Here is an 8,034-nt window from a genome sequence, read left to right as displayed (position 1 = left end):
GGCCTACAGTAATTGGTATTCCGAGTGGCAGCTGGGATCCATACAAACACAGCAGACAGAGGGAGAGAGAGAGGCAGTGTGTGTGTGTGTGTGTGTGTGTGTGTGTGTGTGTGTGTGTGAGAGAGAGAGAGAGAGAGAGAGAGAGAGAGAGAGAGAGAGAGAGAGACATGGAGAAAGAGAAAGCCAGCAAGTCAATACGCTGGTTCATTAGAGCACTGAGTCACAGTGGCCGCTGCCTCGTTTGTTTGTGTTTGTCCAATACTCTGTCTTAAGCAGAGCCCACCGCCTCTGTCTGCTCACACTGGCAAGCCTGACAGCAACACAACCCAGGTTGCCTGGTGGCCTGTGATATGAGCTTTTCTGTGCCTGTGTGTATTTGGACATACCGGATTATGAAATAATTATAAAATCAATGGCTCTGATTTATGCAAAGCGAGGCCCATTCTCATGCTTCTCACCGACACAAGTCCAAGTTCACGTCAAGAGCGGGGGAGTGAAAATCGGCGTAATGTATATTTGCTCGCCTGTATGTGATTCAATAGCTGCGCTGTGATTGGGTTATTTCCATGACTGATTATATGTCAGCAAATGTGATATTTTTGACTGGATTAACTGAGGTGTTGATGAGACATGGGGCGACAAAAAATAGCAGGTCTGATTATGGCAGCGGATGTAAAGGAAACAGGCCAGTTCTCTGAAATGGAATTTAGAGACGAGAAAAAAATGAGAGGCTCCATTAGGAAACAAAAATAGGATTCTGCAGTTATTGAAAATATGAAAGTGGATGTTCCAAAAAACAAGAGAGAGGAGTGTTCTCCGGTCATGGCGAGCTGAGAGCAGACCACTTGTCAGGATATTGAAAGAGAGAGGGAGGGAGGGAGGTGTATAGAGAAAGGTCTGCAATGACCAGTTTCTCTCTTCATGGCCTGTTTATTTTGGAGGAAATAGTAATATGACGGTGGCTGTGTGGTTGTCTGGCCGGGGCTGCTCCCAGGACCCTCATGGTGGACGGTGACCTCTCATTACCACTGCTTGAAGGAGCGTGAAACGGAGGAGATCACTCCAAAGGGCAGCTGTGTAGATGCGCCTAACCTTTTAAACCATCGGAATACGTCAACCATACAAATAACTCATTAACCTTATCCATTTAATTGAAAAGCTCATACTTTTATCCCACACCCCACCTTCTCTCCGGTATAAGATTGGTTTAATTGGCCATTGTACATGATCAAAATGGCAAGCCCCTTTGCAATGTGGTGTGGTCAAGGCAAACCATACAGTGGTGCAGTTAGGATTTGGTCCCCTTTGGCCCAGACACTTAACAAAGGCAGTCAGAGATTTGGGGGGAGGGAGAGGAGAAATAAAAAGGGTTGTGGATGTGATAGTATGTTTGCATGTGTGTGGGTCTGTTGTTTAGGAAGTGTCCTCCGGCTCCGCACAGAAGCACAGGAGGGCATTGATTGGAGGAGCTCAATAGCTCAGGCCTTTTAATCACCTCGTGCAGAGGCTGCTTTGTCCCACAGGCTGGAGTATATACGCTGCTAATACCCCTGTGCATATGCACACAGCCACTGGCTCCCAGGCTTCTGCAGCCCCTCACAGACCCACTGGCCACTAATCAATAGGCCTGATTACCTACAGGGAGCCAGACTGAGCTTTGTTCTCATTTGTCCGCAGAAAAGCTTACTCCCCAAACATCTTCTACCAACTTCTCCCTGTCGTTTAGACGCAGTACGGCAACGTTCACGGACTGTGACTGAAATGTGACCCGCTGCACTCCCACCAGGATCTCCACCTCGGTGTTAAATGAAAACATGCTTGCTCCGTGCGTCTCGAATAATTGTGCTGCTCTGTCCCAGTTGAACAGAAAACATTTAGACTTACACATCAGGCGGCTAAAAATGGAAATTTTCTCTCACTCCTCTGTTTTGCACTCTTCCCTCGCTCCCTGCCTCAATCTGTCTCTCTGCCTGCTTGGCTGTCATATCTCTTTATACTGTTTAGAAATGCTGTACATTGTGTTACAGGGTTTGTGACTGATAGCCTGCCAATTTCAGCTGTGGCACATCATAGAGGCTAACCCCCTCCCTCCCGAACGCAGATAGAGACACATTAAAGCCGTGACAGTGTGCTCCTTTTACTGCTCTCCCTGATTCCACACCCCCTGATTAAGTGTTTTCAGGGGGAAGCTGCGTTTTACTTATTGTTGGCGTAAACCTCTGGTGGCACAGCGGCCGACACGGCGATGTACAGGAGAGTGCGGATGCAGAAGAACACGGAAACTTTCATCCGGGGGGGGGGGGGGGGGGGGGTTGTGTGTTGCAGACGTACCTCGGCCTCACATGAGCAATGGACTAGAAAATAATGTCTGCTCTCATCAGAGATTCGGAAGCCATTTATACTTCCATCTGCACAGCCTATCAATAAGACTCTAAGCTGGGTTTCAAAAACTAATAACATCAATGACTTTAAAAGGGAAAACAAATATCAAAGGGAGGCGCTGTATTAGCCGGCAGAGATTGAGGGTGAATATTGAGATTTGAGTTTGACGACGGTCTGAAGGGCAGAGTGGTTCTGCTGTTCCGTCCCGTGCCCTCATCATTATTACCTCCCTAATATACAGACGCACTGTACTCACACTGTCACTCTGACTGACACCCTTCTCTGCAGCTTTCCCTCTCCTTTCTACTCCTGCCCCCCCTTCCCCGTGCCATCATGCTCTCTCTTCCTCTCTTTCTCCCTTTTTTCTCTGTGCATCTCCTTTCTTCTCCTTCTGTCCTCTGCCACCCCCCTCCACCCGCCCCGCCTGCCCCTGTCCTTTGGTTTTGAAGCCAAGGAAAGGAGTAGCCTTCTGAAGCAACGGGGAAATAATTTGTGGCTCCGAGAACAAAGGGAAGTCTTTACTGTGAGAGTAATGGAATGGGTTTCGTGATGTGGATGAAAACATGACTTCATTTTCGAGGCTCGTTTAGGAAAAACAAACAAAGTAGGAAAAATGCAGGATGCAGTATCTGATGGACACAGTGGATGTCAAGACAAATAAAAATCCCTGGCTTGCTTATTATGTATTACTATATCGTGCCATTGCTATAGTTTTTTTTGGTGAGGATAACAGTCTAGTACAAGTTTTTATCCGAATTGCAACGACTGCAAATTTGGGACCAAAATGCACTTTTAAAAAGCACCATGTGCGCTCCATTATGGTCACGTATTGACGGGGAAATTCCTCAAAGTCCTTGACAGACCTCCATGCCCACTTATTGAGCTGTTATCAGTGAGGTGCTTTTGTCTTGGCTCAAGAGACTGTGGATGTATTAGCAGGACATTTATTGTGCTAGAAAAGATGGAATTGGGGGAGCCGGAGATGCCGCGGATCCGCCGGCCAGACCCTCTCGTCTCCTCAGCAGATATTTTGTGCTCCTTGTCGTCTCAAACTGCAGATTTCTGGCGGCTCCTTGTCGCACAAAGTTGTTTTGTTTTGTCAGCAATGCTTCTCTACACAATGGAGCCAAGGAGCACGCCTTAGCGAAGAACTGCATACATGAGTCAAAGTCAAGGTGCCAACTGGAAAAGAGAAAGAAACTTTTTCAACTGAAATGTCTCTGCTTTCAAAACGTCTCTCCATTACTCCAATGAATACAACAGTGACCGACCCGTCAGTTTAAAAGGTGTGAAAGCGCGCGATTGTCTCGTCTAAACCACTAAAAAAGGATTAGCAATTATTTCCAAAGAAAGTGAAGAAGTGTGCGCAAATAGGATTTAATGATTCACATTCGGTTTATTGTTGGTTGGCCAACCTTTTGGTAATGGCTGAGTTGTTTTTCATTGAAGTGATAGAAAAGGGGTATTTCTGGACACTTATGGAAGAACTGGACACACTGAAAGGAATCACTTTAGACTTAACCAGCACTGCGTCTGTTCTTTGCTTCACAACCTTGCAGAGGTCTTTAGGTCTGAATTTTTGTTCAGACATAACAGATGTTGTTACCTTTTCAGCATGATCATATTTAGTTCACCTACTTGTTGCTACATTTTCCAGATTTGTATGTTCTGTGCAGGTTCTGAGTTGCTTTCAGAATGTCACTGAAATGTGAACATTTTCCCGAGGGGCGGAATGTGAAGACGCAAATATCTGAGTCAGTTGCTCTGGACATTTTCCAAAAGTTGTCCAATGGCGGGTGGGCTTGTTGACGATGTTTTTATCATGTGACAGATGTAAAGCTAAAAAAGAAGAACATAAAGAGGATCTAATATCTCAGTGGATAATATCTGTGTCACACACAAAGAAGACGCAGAGGAAATTGTCAAATTGGAAAGACAACAAGTTTCAAGAGCTTTTGGAGACAAGACCGGTGTTGATGTGCCGCAAACTAAATTGTGATTTCTGCAGCGAAATGTAAACGTCATGTTCTGCCTCCTACGTGCTCTACCCAGACCCAGCATTCATGTCTGAAAATGTTTGGTGAAACCCAACCAATGATCTAAGTAGCCTAATACCAGAGGTTTGAAAGGTCAGTAGTGCTGCACAGTTTGGGGATGATTGACTCTCTCAATCTTTGCCCACAGTGATAGGTTCTTGCTGTTGCTAGGTGTATTTTTGAACTTTGGAGAGTAAGGCCACCTGTTTCTTCATGGTTTCAGTCATTAAGCTAAGCTACACTGAGCTAATTGCCATCTGGCTGTTGGTGTGCCCGTGTTTCAGGGCGACAACATGTTAACTCAACCCAATTAATATGTAGAAGAATCACAATGTGATCTGTTTTGTACGAGGTAGAAATGTACATACTCCTGTTTCTTCTGACACTAGCAGGATCATTAAAAAACAACAACGGAAAAGAGAAGGAATATTATGGTAGTATCGTGTGTTGTGATTGGTTTACGATGTATTGATCATTTATATCATGTATTATTGCTTTATTTAACTATATTCTGATATAAAAATTATATAATTCAAAGGAGCTATAGCTTTTGCGCGGGACCCTGACCTCAGTTGACCGACTCAACTCCCCCTCCAGGCCCGGGGAGTCTAACAGTTGCAAGTTTAGTTGACAACAACAGAGGTATCATGTCTGACACCTTTACAGATCCCATGTGAAATACAAGAAACAACAATATGCAGGTGCAAACAGTGCATGAATGAACACGCTAATCAGTGAGAACATGTACTGTGAACTAAAAAATGCTTTATCCAAGACAATCGTACATAATGAAATGTTCTCAAAGTAAGATTCTAGCTACATAGTTTGCAATATAACCAAGGAAAGATATCTTCAAAGTTGCAAAATGCATACATAAGAATACACCTTTTTTATTTACAGACAATTTCCCTTCTAGAAACCTTTGCAGTTCAGTGACTGATAGTAACAAACAAACCAATATCACCTCCACAGATAAGTTGTGTTATTGTGAGTTAGTCAATGTTAAATTAAATGCTTATCAGACAAACTTGGAGGCAGCAAACAAGATGAACAATCAGAGCAGCAGCAGAGGGTCAAGCAGCAGCCTCTCCTGCATCACGTCTGCAGCCCTCTCACCTCTCGACTTTCACTGAGTTGAAAGCGGCAGTGGGAGAAATGACGTCAGCTTCTTCTCTGCTTGCCGCAAGAGTCACAACTTTGGTCATCCATGATTTCCATCCATTGAACAGTTGACAGGGGATCAGACCTTACAGTAAAACACCTCCACAGTAGGTCTGTCACGAGTGATGAGAGACGATGATATAGCAGAATTTATCACATCATCGTTCCAGACTAAACACGTTTCCAACTTTGAAATACACAAGTTCTTATTTTATTTAACAACCAGTAGGTCTTTAAAAAGCTTTGTTGCATTCGGCCTAAGAAGTACAGTTAACATTACAAATACAAGAGCACGACTGAAATGGAGGGGACTGATCCTGATGGAGTAGACATTTTCCAATATTACTACATTCGCTGATATGTATGTAAAATATGAATGCTCATCGTATTCTTTAAAATAGTTTTCATATCTGCAAACATTAAGGCAAATACCGATATGACCGACAAAGGGTGAAATTATCAGCCAACTGAGATATGGTGGGACTCTATAGGATTAACACATTATGTTAAATATTTTAGTGAGACCTCTGCACTGCATGTTTACACTGTGAAAAAGTTAATTGAGTTTTTCTTTGTTTCGGGGAAATCAAGGTATATATATTTTTTTATTGCACGTGTAAAGAAATTCAGTGTAGATTTTAGCTGCTTGTTTTCATCACAGTGCCTGTTTCGTGTCCAACACAAATCTCTGTGTGGTACATATAACTTGTTGTGGGGTGGGAGATTGAAGCAAACCTTTTTACAAATTAGTGTTCAATTGACAAATCCCTCTAGTGGCTGTAATAATTCTGACTGAAGCAAAGCACGACATACGATGACGTTGTTTTAGATGGACGGGTCAACACAATAGACCATGTCAGTCGACATAGAAACTATTCAACTGTTCCGTAACCTTAACTTAATTTTTTATTTTGACCCAAAACACAATCATTTTATGCCAAACTCCAACCAAACCCTAACAGAAGGAATATTATATGAAATTCTTAATAAAATAAAATATTATCTTGGATTTTTTGACTGAATTAGATGAGCGAGTCACGTCAGAAAGATTCACACAGGTAATGAACAGTGCTCTCCGATGTGCAGGTCCTCTGATCTGTACATCCAGTCCAACCTGTTCACTGCGGCCCCTGAAGGTTGCCAATGATAAAGTCTCCACTTTATTATTTTGAAAATTCGTTTTCATTGAAAACAAGGCATGAGATGCGATGAGATGCTTGGAGAGGCATGCTTTTCATTGCATAGCTGTGTTTTGTGTTCCAGTATTTGTGTTAACACCTTCTGGAATAACTCGAGGTAACCAGCAAATACTAACGTCAGCCAGCTTGGTGGGAATACGTGTTATAAAGGGGGTCAGGAGATGAAGCTGTTCCTGTCCTGGAAGGTCCTGGAGGAGCAATCAGAAGCATCCTCCATCCCAGCTGTCATCTCCTCCACATCTCTCTTTCACCGTCTCTGAGCTGTAGCAGCCACAACGTGAAATGGGATGTTGCCTGTGCATAAAGACATTAATCACAGGCCCATAGGTAATAAACACCATTTGATGGTCATTAGAAAGCAGTTCCATTGCAGAGGTTACTGTGTCCAGCAGTTAACCTTCTCCTCCGTGATGTATAGAAGGGTGAGGTTTTTTTGCGGGGGGGAGGGTGAGGGGAGGGGAACATCCTCACCTAGCCCGGAATGTCCCCTTCACCAGCCGCTTCTGAATCGTTGTGCAATCATTGTGCAACCTTTTGTTTCCCTCCCCTAATGCTCCTGCACCCCCCTCCCGCCACCTCCCTCCATCATTCTCTTCCTCCCCCTTTTGTCCCTCCCCCCTGTCATCAGAAATGTGCCCTGCATAAGTGGAGGCAGCTGCTTAAGTGCTGGGAGAGGGAGGAGAAGGGGAGAGGGGAAGTGGAAGGAGTGAGGTGAGGGCCGAGCGGAGAGAAAGAGAGTCTGACTCACAGTTAGATTTGCTCTCCCTCCCTGAATGCTGCAGCATCTACTCCTCCCATTCCACTCAAGGTCTCTCTCTCTCTTTTCTCTCTCCTTTTACACACATACACGTGTGCTTATGTCCACATGCACACACTTCTGAGAGCATACATAAGCTGGATTTAGTGATTTACTTCAGGTTTCTGGGTTGTTAGAAAAAAATTATTTCTATTGTGCTGCCTTGGCGCATTATTTTCTGGCGAGACTTTATTGTTGTCTTGTTTTTTTTTGTGATGAAATTTTAATGCGCACCCTCGTAATTAGGGTGACTGTATTTGATGCGGCAACCAACCTTATCTCTGTTGTGATTCAGTGTTGGGGACGGTAGACGCCCGGCTACTGATGCAATAACATACCCTTAGAATAGTGACAATTGTCTCTGTCAATAAAATGTCAGAGGAAATGTCTCTGGAGCTTAAGGGCAATTTGGCGACGGTTTGTACCTGTGTCTTTAGTGCTCTTGTGGCAGTGGGCTTCA

This window comes from Pleuronectes platessa, chromosome 8, assembly GCF_947347685.1.
Source record: "Pleuronectes platessa chromosome 8, fPlePla1.1, whole genome shotgun sequence".
In the NCBI taxonomy this organism is placed as follows: Eukaryota; Metazoa; Chordata; class Actinopteri; order Pleuronectiformes; family Pleuronectidae; genus Pleuronectes; species Pleuronectes platessa.
The sequence above is the reverse complement of the archived record's forward strand: the minus strand, read 5'-3'. Positions refer to the sequence as shown.